Here is a 12677-nt window from a genome sequence, read left to right as displayed (position 1 = left end):
GGATTTTGTAAGGGACCAGGTTTTTGCTCAGGAGAGGGACAGTGGGTCCGAGGAAGGGCTGCGGCAGATAGCGGTGGCCATCATGGATGGCTTCTCCCAAGACAATGCATCCAGACCCGCTTCTCGCCTCCGCAGGGCAGGGATCCCCATCTGTGCTGTGGGTACCCAGCGTGCCTCCAGAGCAAGGACCTGGAGAAGATGGCGCCCTACCCGCCTTGGAAGCGCGCCTTCCCCTGGTTCTTTTTGCAATTCTTCATCATGGGAAGCGAACTTAAAAGGCTGGAAGCACAAAAGCATTCACTTCTGCAATGGACCATACCCTGCAAGAAGGTAGGCGGGGCTTTTCCAAATTTGGTCTTTTCTTAAAGTCTTTGCTTGCTCCATATAGCACCTTCTCTACCCTGCCCCTGCCCCCCAAAAGCAGAGATGCTGGAGTCAACTCATCATAAAGCAGAATCCCACACCTTGCAGACGTTTTATCTTTTTTTTTTTTTTTTTTTCAGACAGAGTGGACAGTGAGAGAGAGAGAGAGAGAGAGAAAGGTCTTCCTTTGCTGTTGATTCACCCTCCAATGGCCGCCGCGGCCGGCGTGCTGTGGCTGGCGCGCTGTGGCTGGTGCACCGCGCTGATCCGAAGGCAGGAACCAGGTGCTTCTCCTGGTCTCCCATGGGGTGCAGGGCCCAAGCACTTGGGCCATCCTCCACTGCACTCTGGGGCCACAGCAGAGAGCTGGCCTGGAAGAGGGGCAAGCGGGACAGAATCTGGCGCCCCGACCAGGACTAGAACCCGGTGTGCTGGCGCCACAAGGCGGAGGATTAGCCTAGTGAGCTATGGCACCGACCTTCCATCTAGTTTTAAAAATTACCAGGATAAAACATATTGGTTAAGTACATGCACTTTGGAACAAAAAGTCCTGAATTTTAAATCCCAAACTTGCTATTTACTGATTGTTGTGAAATCTCTGTGTCTGTCTATTTTTGGCCACCCACACAAGTATTTCTTAGATTCAAATTTGAATCATAGATTTAAATTAGCGTCATTGAAATGTAGATAATTGACTTAAAAATTCAAGATTGTGATTATATCTTCGGGGGGGGGGGTGGAATCACTGATTTTTTTTTTTAAATAGACACTAAATGCTCTTGTAATTTCTTGATTACTGGTGCTGCAATCTAGAAATTTCAAATATCTAAATCAGTTTCTACTTCTGTTCTGGGAATGAGAAGCCAAATTGCCGCTCCCTTGCCCGCAAAGGAACGACACTGTTAGCAGCTTATCGGTCTTCAGTAGACTTTTAATGAGAAAATAACAGTGACAAAGAATGAAGGGAGGAGAGTGGACAGGAAAGCCCCCTCCTTCCTCAGCACGCAGCTTATATACAAAATCTGGCCAATTGCAAGCGGGCTCAAGTCCATGCACGGAACACTCCAATCCGCTGTCTGTTCACGCAGTGTGCACGCGTCCTCGGGCCAATCAGATGAGGTGTCACGCAGCAGGCAGGCTCACCGCGCGGTCCTCAGCGCCATCTTGTTGTTTACAACATTCTCAACTCCTCTGGAAAGTCCTGACCGTGGGAAAGCATTGCCCTAACCGAAACTAGCAACATCCGCCTTGCGATAAAGACACAGCAACAGCTATCAGACCGACCTTGACGTGGGGGCTCCATGGCTGCGCATCCCATGGAGCCCCACAAAATAGTTAATTATGAGTTTCAGTTCCTTGGACAGCTCTGCCTATATTCAGTGAGGAAGGAGAGAAAGGAACCCAGCTCATTCACAAATGGCTGGGAGATTGAGTTTTTCCCAGACCACAGGACAGCTGAGAAGAAACCTGGAGTAGGAAAATCAGCCCAAAGTCTAGAGGGCTGAGGGTGAGGAACGCTTAAGAGGTAAACAGAGGCGGTGGCAGTTTTACCGGAATTCTGTCTGGGGTCATCATCATGCTCATGGCATTTGCTGCATGCTTCACGCTCTGCTGAGCAATTGGGGTGTGTGAGAGATGAGGACGCTTAGTCGCTCCCAGAGTGTAAGAGACATTCTCTCTGTCTCTCCACTTCCCCTTCCGCATGTCTCGCTAAGTCTCCTTCCACCACAATTAGCCAGAATGCACATTGCTAGGCAGTGTTTAGGGTGCGTGGTTCTCTGGACAGTGTTAGCTTCCTTGAACCACTGCTGCATGGAGCTGGCTACAGAGATGTCCCTTCCTGCACAGAGACCCTGTTCTCAGACTCCAGGCAGCCCTGGCACCGGGGATGCTGGGTTCTGGCAACATCCAAGATCTGCCTTGTGCTTCTGTAATTTCCCCTCCAGTCTTCAGGGTCAAGAATGTTTACCAGGGGCGGGCGTTCTGGTACAGTGTGGTTAAGCTGCTGGTTGGGACGCTCACGTCCCATATCCGAGTGCCCACCAGAGTCTTGGCTGCTCTGCGTCTGATCTAGCTCCCTGCGAATGTGCCTGGGCAGCAGCAGATGACAGTTCAAGGGCTGGAGTTCTTACCGTCCATGTGGGAGACCTGCATGGAGTTCCAGGCTCCTGGCTTCGTGATGGCCAGTCCTGACTCTTGCAGCCATTTGGGGAGTGAAGCAGCAAATGGAAGATCTCTTTCTCTTTGTCTTTCTCTGTCTCTGTCTGTCTGTCAATCTATCTTTCAAATAAATATATAAAACTTAAATTAATAAAAGATACCATAGGGGTGGAGTAGTCTTCTTTGGCTTGCCAGCATGCACTCCCTACCAGTGCAAAGCCTTTGGGCATGGTTACAGGATGCTCAATTAAATCTGAATTTCACTCAGATAAAGAGAAAACCTTTTTTTTTTTTTTTTTTTTTTTGGATAAGTGTGACCTATGATTTGTACGGATCTGGGTCCTCCCAAGTGAAATCCTGAGTGGCAGGGAGGGACCCAATTCCCATCTTGCTCTACTTCCCTCTCAGCCGGGAAACAGGCAAAGCCTGTTAATTCTTCTTCTTTTTCTTTTTTTTTTAAAGATTTATTCTTTTATTCGAAAGTCAGAGTTACACAGAGAGAGGAGAGGCAGAGAGAGAGAGAGAGAGAGACATCTTCCATCTGATGGTTCACTCTCCAGATGGTCGCAACGGCCAGAGCTGTGCCTATCAGAAGCCAGGAGCTTCTTCTGGGTCTCCCACACAGGTGCAGAGGCCCAAGGACTTAGGCCATCTTCCGCTTTCCCAGGCCACAGCAGAGAGCTGGATTGGAAAAGGAGCAGCCGGGACTAGAACCAGCACCCATATGGGATGCCGGCGCTTCAGGCCAGTGCGTTAACCCACTGTGCCGCAGCGCCGGCCCCAAAAGCTGTTAATTCTTCCCAACAGAGATTCCAGAGATTCATAGCATGAGGCTGGCCTGCTCTCACTGATTCAAGGAGGAACACTTGCTTCACTCCCTTTGAGAAATCTAGTGCATGACAGCAGCAGCTAATCCTACCCTTAAAAGTGTAATAGTTCTGTTTCCAGGGTTTTATTTTATCCTCACACTAAGCTGATTGAGTGATTGCTAAGATCCTCATTGGACAGAGAATCGAGTCACTAAGGGGCTGCACCTGTGAGTAAGTGGTGGCGATAAGATCGTAATGTAGAGCCCTTTTGTTGTTTGCCATCTAGGCCTCGACACAAACTGACTTAAGTCTCACTTTACACGGAGAGTTTTAAGTTCCCTTGAATCAATCAATGTGATTCAAATTAAATTTCAGAAAGTGTATCTTTTGCTCATGTATTTTTAAAAATGTGACCTGGCTGGGAGGCAGGAATGGCTACTGAGGCAAAAACCGTTTGATTTTCGCTTCCAGCTTGTTCTCAGCTTCCCCACTGACAAATGCCCAGTTATCTTTACTTCATGACTTATGTGGAGTTTACCACCAGAGACAGATTCCAAGACAAGGATTTGGAGTGGAGAGAGTCATCTTGATGACCTCAGAACACACAGCAGGGCAGTGGACATGTGAGCCTGGGGAGGGATGAAGGCCAACATGGGGTGAGGAGTAACCTACAGGTTACTGATGAAGGCAGCTGGGCCCAAAGCTGCTGAGCTGTGTAGAGCTCAGCTCAGAGTTGTCCGTTCCAAGGGGACCAGGATGCTTATCCAAGCCTTGGCGTCATTGGTTGGTGTGACTTCCACACTCTTCCAGGCATTCTGGTCTGCTGGGTGTGCACACTGATCAGGCCCTGGGCCCAGGAACACCCTTAGGGAGGGTCCCAAGTGCTTGCTTTCCTCTTCCTCTTTTTCTTCTTCAAGATTTATTTGAAAGGCAAATTTCCCTGAGGGGCCTGGGGAAGAGAGTGAGAGCAAGAGAGAGAGGTTTTCCATCCACTGGTTCTCTTCCCAAATGGTTGCAACAGCCAGGGCTAGGCCAGGCTGAAGCCAGGAGCCAGGAGCTTCTTCCGGGTCTCTCATGTGGGTGCAGGGGCCCAAGCACTTGAGTCATCTTCTGCTGCTTTCCCAGGTGCATCAGCAGGGAGCTGGATTGGAAGTGAAGCAGCTGGGACTCAAACAGGTGCCCATATGGGATGCCAGTGCTGCAGGCCACAGCAATGGTCCCACAAGTGCCTTCAAGGGAGCACTGAGTGCTGAGGGAAGGTGGGTGGAGATTGGAATCAGATGCTCAGGCCAGATATCGTCTCTTCTTGCTATTGCGATTGGCCTAGGTTGCACTTATGTCAAAAGGCAGATAATCGCTTCTTTATGGATGGGTCTGGCAGCATCAACCCAGATTTGCTTAGGATGAAGGGGTTCATGAATGAAGTGATAAGGACATTCCAGGTGGGGCCTGTGGAGTAGCTAGGTTGGAATTAATCAGTATTCAGGCAGAATTAAAAGGCAGCTTCTCCTCAGCCAGAAGCCCAGTGCGGCAGAGCTGAAGGTGGCCACTGATGCCACTGATCAGTGTGGCTGGAGAGGCCTTGACCAACATGACCCAGATCTTCGCGGACACCACCCCAATCAATGTCATCCGATACCTCCTCGTCATCACTGATGCTAAATCTGCAGACCCAGTGGCTGAGGCTGCAAAGAGATCGAGGCAGACGGGGGTCATCATGTACGCTCTTGGAGTGAGAGACGCCAGTGCTACTGAGCTTATGGGAATCGTTCAAGACAAGATGTTTGTCATCCATGAGTTTGATTCTTGAAGGTCATCCAACAAGAAGTGGTGCAGGACATCTGCTTTTTAGAGAGTAAGGATTTTTTTCCCCTCCAATCTCTCACTAAGTGAGTCTACTCTATTAAAATAGACCTCATTCCCTAAGTGTGGACTCACTGGTTCAACCCACACAAAGTGACCATGACCTAGAATGCATCGGGCTGGACAAATTTTATATCTTCGTCACACAGCTGTATCTTATTTTAAGCCTCCTGAGTGCTGGATTGCATCAAATTTACTTCATTGACTTCCTCTGTGGCTCCCTCTGAAAAGATTTCATGTTGTGGGTATGCCGGCCCAGCACGTCCCCGGGGACTTGTCATTGCTGGGTTTCCGATTCTTTTTTTTTTTTTTTTTTTTTTGTTTTTTTTTGTTTTTTTTTTGTTTTTTTTTTTTTTTTTGACAGGCAGAGTGGACAGTGAGAGAGAGAGACAGAGAGAAAGGTCTTCCTTTGCCGTTGGTTCACCCTCCAATGGCCGCCGCGGCCGGCGCGCTGCGGCCGGCGCACCGCACCGATCCGATGGCAGGAGCCAGGAGCCAGGTGCTTTTCCTGGTCTCCCATGGGGTGCAGGGCCCAAGCACCTGGGCCATCCTCCACTGCACTCCCGGGCCACAGCAGAGGGCTGGCCTGGAAGAGGGGCAACCGGGACAGAATCCGGCGCCCCGACCGGGACTAGAACCCGGTGTGCCGGCGCCGCTAGGCGGAGGATTAGCCTAGTGAGCCGCGGCGCCGGCGGGTTTCCGATTCTGAATGGACATTCTGTGCTGCTCCTTTCCCTCCCCTGTCTGTAAGAATAGGAGAGCTGATGCCGTCTTCCCGATAGATGGTTCCGGATCCATCTCCCCAGAAGAGTTTGAAAAGATGAAGAGATTCCTGGAGAGGATGGTGAGCCAATCCGACATTGGCACTGATGAAATCTGGATTGGCCTTTTGCAGTTCAGCTCAAGCCCCCAGGAAGAATTCAGGCTCAACTAGTACTCCTCAAAGGCCAACCTGCCCAGGGCCACCTTGGGAGTTCGGTAGACGAGCAATGGCACCCGCACTGGAAAAGCCATGAATTTCACGCTGCCTCTTTTTTTTTGACTGTGCTAGAGAATAGAGACTGGGTATTCATCAGTATCTGATTGTGGTCACGGTCTGGGTTTCCCAAGATGATGCCATCATAGCAGCCAAGGCCCTCAGAGACAGGAGCATAGTAATTTCTCCCACTGGGGTGGGAGAAGCCAAAATTTCTCAGCTTCTGGCAACTACTACTGCTGAGGACACAGCCTACGATAAAGAACAATTTGAATCCCTGCAGGTCTGCAACATACGAGGTGAGTGACGAAGGATTTAGTTGGTCCACAAGCCCATCGTCGGTGTCAGGGACCCTGCTGGCTCTCGCAATACAATGAAACTCTGATCTTTGTAGCTGAGCAGGGAGAAAGGGGAGAGAGAGCTCTGTAGAGCCTGAACTCCTTGGCTGGGGACCACCTTCCACTAGGGATTCTTTTATATTCTTTATTTTTGGGGGAATTCTTTTAGTAACTCTGGTGGCTGTCCCCACTCCAGAGGCCTGAGCCTTCCCAGAGCACTGGGCCGATGAAGCCTTCGTAACTCTTCCTTTGATTCCGCATCACCTGCATGAGCCCAGATGGGAGTGTGTAAACACAGTGTCCTCACGGGTTGGGCATACGGAGGGGGAGCAGAAGCCGGGCGTAACATCAGTGAGACGTCTCTCGTATGGAGTAGGACACGCTGTCCTTTGCAGGCAGCTCTGTCTGTGTTGTTGCAGATCTGCTTCCAGCTTCCACATGGCCAAGGTCAGCCTCAACCCTGTTTGGCTCCTCAGGCTTGTCTCCAGAACAGCAAGGCCTGGAGGCAGGGCCTCCCCTTGACTCTCCTTCCCCAGAAACCTGCCCTCCAGGGGGATGGGAGACCCAGAAGATGTTTTTGTGGAAGTCTCCACCCACCTAGGGAGATTCTGCAGCCCCCCTCCTGATCCTCAGAATAACTAACCTCCACAAGGGGCTTTTCTTCTTTGGTACTGACTGCTCATACAGCAAAGCATTGAAATCACCTTGTAACCCTAGGCTACAGGCATTTGCTTTTACAGATGAGGAAGCCAACATACAACAAAACTGGGTATTTGACCCGAGTTAATAGCACAGTTGAGCTTTGAGCTTGAGGCAGCCTGGTCCTAGAACCTGGGTGGTGTTGCTCGTGGGGGTCTGTGGACAGCAGTTCACCTCTCTGTTCTTTATTAACCGTGTGCCTGTTGCCAAGGTCCTGAAACCTGCCACCTTCTGTTGGGGAAATACAGGCTTTGGACTTGAAAACAATAGTTTTAAATGTCTGTTTATTTATTTATTTTTCTACTTGAAGCAGAGCAACAGAGTGAAGGAAGTAATGGAAGGGAGTGAGGGGAGAGAGAGAGAAGGAGAGAGAGAGAGAGAGAGAGCTTTTATACACCGATTCACTCCCCAAATGGCTGCACCGGCCAGGCTGAGCCAGGCTGAAGCCAGGAGCCAAGAGCTGCATCCAGGTCTCCCATGTGGGCCGCAGGGGGCCTGGACACACATGAGCCATCATCTGCTACTTCCCTCTATGCATTGGCAGGAAGCTGGATTGGAAGCAGAGGTACCTGACTAGAACTGTCACTCCATTATGGGATGTGCACATCCTAAGCAGTACTACAACACCCATCCCAAGAGCTTTTGGCTTTTACAAAGCACTTTCTCATCTTTTATCTTACTCAGATCCTCACAACAAGTCAGAGATAGCAGCAGTGTATTTTAAAAATCCTCGCATCATTTAGGATGCAGTTCATTGATAAGCACAAGAAAACTCAGGCAAGAAGAGCACCTGTTATCCCATGTATCCAGGGCACTAAAGGCAGGGCAGGCTCCGGGAGGGGCACAATGCAGATAACTACCTGGATCTTCCAGCACTGTCTCTAGTGTGTTACATGGTACACGTTCACTTCACTCACATCAACCCCATGTGAGGCAAATGGCTGCGATTTAATCCCATTTCTCCACGAGAGAAACACAGCTGGGGCGTGAGGGAGGCAGGGCTTGAACCCAGAGCAGTGTGGTATCAAAACCCAGGCACTAACCACTATGTATGCATGCGGGTGTCTGTGAGAAGCTGGGACCTGATTGGCTGGGCTGTGTTTTGGAGGCTGAGAGTTAATTTTTGGAAGACCGGGATGAGTCTGTGCATCCTATCAAACCTTTAAAGTCCAATTTTCTGTAACATTTAATTAATCTCTTTGCTCCCATGGTAAAGAATATTAGTGGGGCAGTGTTGTGGAGTAGTGGGTAAAGCCACCGCCTGCAGTGCTAGCATCCCAGATGAGCGCCAGTTTGAGTCCCTGATGCTCCACTTCTGATCCAGCTCTCTGCTATGGCCTGGGAAAGCAGTGGAAGATGGTCCAAGTCCTTGGGCCCCTGCACCTGCGTGGGAGACCCAGAAGAGGCTCCTGGTTCCTGGCTTCCAATCAGCCCAGCTCCTGCCATTGTGGCCATTTAGGGACTGAACCAGTGGATGGAAGACTCTCTTTCTCTCTCTGCCTCTCTTTCTCTCTCTGTGTAACTCTGACTTTCAAATATATAAATCTTTAAAAAAAAGAGTATTAGTACTTTCCAGTACCCTTGGTAGATTCAGAAGTCATATGAAAAGAATGCAAGTTTGTAAATATTTTAAAAAATGAGCATGGATTATGAGATGTCCTGTGTTAAATAGTACAGGTTCTTCAGGAACTAAAGGCCTATTTTTTTGTGTATATTCAGGAGGGCATTGTCCTGAAGAGAACAGCTAGGATTCCAGCTTCTCTTTTCAGTTCATGGAATAAACAAGGACTTATATTTTATTTCTTTTTGTATTTTTTGAGTGTTGTGGATGAAATTAGTAGACACGTTACCAGTGGCTGGACCCTGATGAATTATAGAAGCACCATAAAGCTGAAAAAAGACCTTAGAGATCACCTGCCAGTGTCTGGCCCTCTCCATTTCCAGGGGACGAAAGCATCCCTTTCATTTGTCAGTTACAGAATAAAGGCAGCCAAAACCGCTCCTGGGGAAAATGCAAATTAGAAGGCTTGCATGATATACCACATTGCACAAAGGGCAGTCAACAAATAAGAGTTACCTCTAGGGAAACTGTTTGTTATGAATTTGAATTAGAGATTTTTTTTTTCCCCAAGATGTATTTATTTGAGAGAGAAGGAGAGACAGAGAAACGGAGAAATCTTCCATCCACTGGCTCACTTCCCAAATGGCCCCAATGACTGGGGCTGGGCCAGGAACCAAGAGTCTCTTCCAGGTCTCCCACATGGATGCAGTGGCCCGGGACTTGGGTTTTCTTCCACTGCTTTCCCAGGCACATTAGCAGGGAGCTGGGATCAGAACTGGAGCATCTAGGACTCTAACCAGGGCCTCTATGGGATACTGGCATCGCAGGCGAGGGCTTTACCTGCCTCACCACCTGCCTGCCTTGATTAGTTACATTTTAGTTCACCCATCCAGAACCCAGCTCAGATGTACCTGTGACCAGCAACTTTTGCATCCTCAATAAAATTTTGTGGATGGTCTTACCGTGCACAACGGAAGCTGTGGAGATAGACTGAAGGCCCCTGAGCCTTCAAACTCTATTCACAGAACCTCCCCAGGAGGGCTGCAAATTTCTCAGGCAGAACAAACAGCAAGCTGGGAATGAGTTTTAGTCCTGATGTTTTCTAGTATGCTCCTGCACCCGGAGCCAGGCGTGTGCATGGGGAGGTGAATGAGAAGGAACACTGGCAAGGGAGAAGGAAATAGCGGCATAATCCAAAATGTGCGTGGAAAATGATATGAACAGGTAAGTTTATTTTGATGTAACAATTTTGAAATCCATGCTTTGTTTTTTCATAATATGCATGTCCACAAATTTTTCAACAACTCCCTTGTAGGCACAGATTTCAAAATTCATGTGCACCAGAATAAGCTTATTTTTACTTTTTTTTTTTTTTTGACGGGCAGAGTGGACAGTGAGAGAGAGAGACAGGGAGAAAGGTCTTCCTTTTGCCATTGGTTCACCCTCCAGTGGCTGCCGCGGCCAGCGCACTGCGCTGATCCGATGGCAGGAGCCAGGTGCTTTTCCTGGTCTCCCATGGCGTGCAGGGCCTAAGCACTTGGGCCATCCTCCACTGCACTCCCTGGCCACAGCAGAGAGCTGGCCTGGAAGAGGGGCAACCGGGACAGAATCCAGCGCCCCCACCGGGACTAGAACCCGGGTGTGCCAGCACTGCAAGGCGGAGGATTAGCCTATTGAGCCATGGCTCCGGCCCTTATTTTTACTTTCATTTTCCACAATCTATTTTTTTTTGAGACAGAAGGTTCATATTTATTTCTCTAGGTGCATATTTACAGATGAATGTAGATTATAGACCTGCTGGCACACCAAAGCCAGGTCCTTTGGGTGGTTCAGTCGGAGAGCTAAGACCTCCAGCTGGCTCACAAGAGAGGCATCCACGCCTTGGTGCAGGTTTTGGAATTTTGCCAGCCTTCAGCTCATCAATAATTTCTTCCATATGCTCCTAATAGCTGGCGTTAATCTGAACCACGGCTGTGTTGACGCAGGGCCCTGGACACTCCAGTTCTATGAGAGCCAAGAGTTTGTCAGGTGGTTTCCCCAACTTTTGTCCAAGCTTTTTCTGAATGGCTTCCAGCATGCTGTCAGAGTTTCCATGCGTGCAAGGGGCAGGAGTGCAGACCTGAATGGGGTACTTCCAATCAGCTTTTGATTAGACATTGCATAAAGCGTTGCAACTGCCTATACTCTCATTGGAGGTACAGTAAAACTTCCACAGTCTCCTTCCCAGCAGGGGTAGGCAGCTACTCATTCTGCTTCTGGGCTGAATCCAGGACTGGAAGCACGGCTGCTGCTTTATGCCCTTCTAGATTTTTCTTTTTACAATTGACTCTGTCCTCTTAGAGTTTTCTGACGTGGAATCAAATGGAGTAGCTAGGCTATTCTCAGGAGTGCCTCTGCAAACACATACGGCTCCCCCAGCTCCATTTTTAAAACATTTATTTTATTTTATTGAAGATTATTTATTTGAAAGGCAGAGAGAGAGAGGGAGAGAGAGAGAGAAATGGAGATGTCTTTCATCTGCTGGTTCACTTCCCAAATGGCTACAACGGCCGGAGCTGCACTGATCTGAAGCCAGGAGCCATGAACCTCTTCCAGGTCTCCCATGTGGGTGCAAGGGCCCAAGGACTTGGGCATTCTTCCACTGCTTTCCCAGGCCATAGCAGAAAGCTGGATCAGAAGTGGAGCAGGGGCTGACGCTGTGGCATAGTAGGTAGAGCCGCCACCTGTGATGCCAGCATCCCATATGGGTGCTGGTTCGAGACCTGGCTGCTCCACTTCTGATCCAACTCTCTGCTGTGGCCTGGGAAAGCAGTAGAGGATGACCCAAGTTGGGCCCCTGCACCCACATGGGAAGACCCAGAGGAAGCTCCTGGCTCCTGGCTTTGGATCGGCGCAGCTCTGACTGTTGTGGCCAATTGGGAAGTGAACCAGCAGATGGAAGACCTTTCTGTCAATCTCTCTCTGCCTTTCCTTCTCTCTCTGTGTAACTCTGACTTTCAAATAAATAAATCTTAAAAAAAAGAAAAGAAATGGAGCAGCTGGGAATCCAATTGGCGTCCATATGGGATGCTGGCACTGCAGGCAGCAGCTTTATTCGCTATGCCACAGTGCCAGACCCCCTCCAGCTCCATTTTGCACAGCTGTCCAGATTCCTTATGTTTTCTGCACTGGGCACTGAGAGCTATGGAGAACAGGGTGGGCCAAACCGCCAGATTCTTTGTTTCCTAGCCATTTTTTTAAAAAGATTTTATTTATTTACTTGAGAGGTAGAGTTACAGACAGAGAGGGAGAGTCAGAAAGAAAGGTCCTTCATCTGGTGGTTCACTCCCCAAATGGCCACAATGGCCAAAGTTGGGTCTATCGGAAGTTAGGAGCCAGGAGCTTCTTCCAGATATCCCACGTGGGTACAGGGGCCCAAGCACTTGGGTCATCTTCTGCTGCTTTCCCAGGCCACAGCAGAGAGCTGGATGGGAAGTGGAGCAGCTGGGACTCTATCCAGCGCCCATATGGGATGTGGGTGCTGTAGGCAGAAGCTTAGTCCACTACACCACAGCCTTGGCCCAGAGCCATGTTTAAAATTAAACATTTTTATGAGTTAAAGGAAACACATTTTAATTGTAGAAAATCCATTGAAAGCACGTAACAGAAAATAGTATCCCCCCCCCACCCCGCCTCAACACACAAACCCCTCCACATTTTGATATTTTTGAGTATATAAAGATGGACACCATAAGGCAACTTTTGGAAGATATTGTTATAGCAACAGGTTAATCAGACTCAAATGTTTTTTTTTTTTTTTTTAAAGGGGGCAGGGAGGTTTATTCAAAAATGAACGTGTAACAAAGTAAGGAATGAATAGGTGAGAAGGGACTGGGTTGAAAGGCAGCACAGCCCCAAACCTCACTGTG

The 12677-nt window shown here is 49.0% G+C and overlaps 2 pseudogenes; one reads left to right on the top strand and one right to left on the bottom strand.

Annotated features, from left to right (window-relative positions):
* The first annotated feature begins 4214 nt into the window (after nt 1-4214).
* On the top strand, nt 4215-6841 carry LOC108177882 (collagen alpha-4(VI) chain-like; annotated as a pseudogene).
* A 3714-nt stretch (nt 6842-10555) lies between these two features.
* LOC100340675 (NADH dehydrogenase [ubiquinone] flavoprotein 2, mitochondrial-like) lies at nt 10556-11194 on the bottom strand (annotated as a pseudogene).
* Between the last annotated feature and the right edge of the window lie 1483 nt (nt 11195-12677).

The sequence above is a fragment of the Oryctolagus cuniculus genome, chromosome 4, assembly GCF_964237555.1.
Source record: "Oryctolagus cuniculus chromosome 4, mOryCun1.1, whole genome shotgun sequence".
NCBI lineage: Eukaryota > Metazoa > Chordata > Mammalia > Lagomorpha > Leporidae > Oryctolagus > Oryctolagus cuniculus.
Note: the sequence above shows the minus strand (reverse complement) of the source record. Positions and strands in the feature narration are given on the sequence as shown.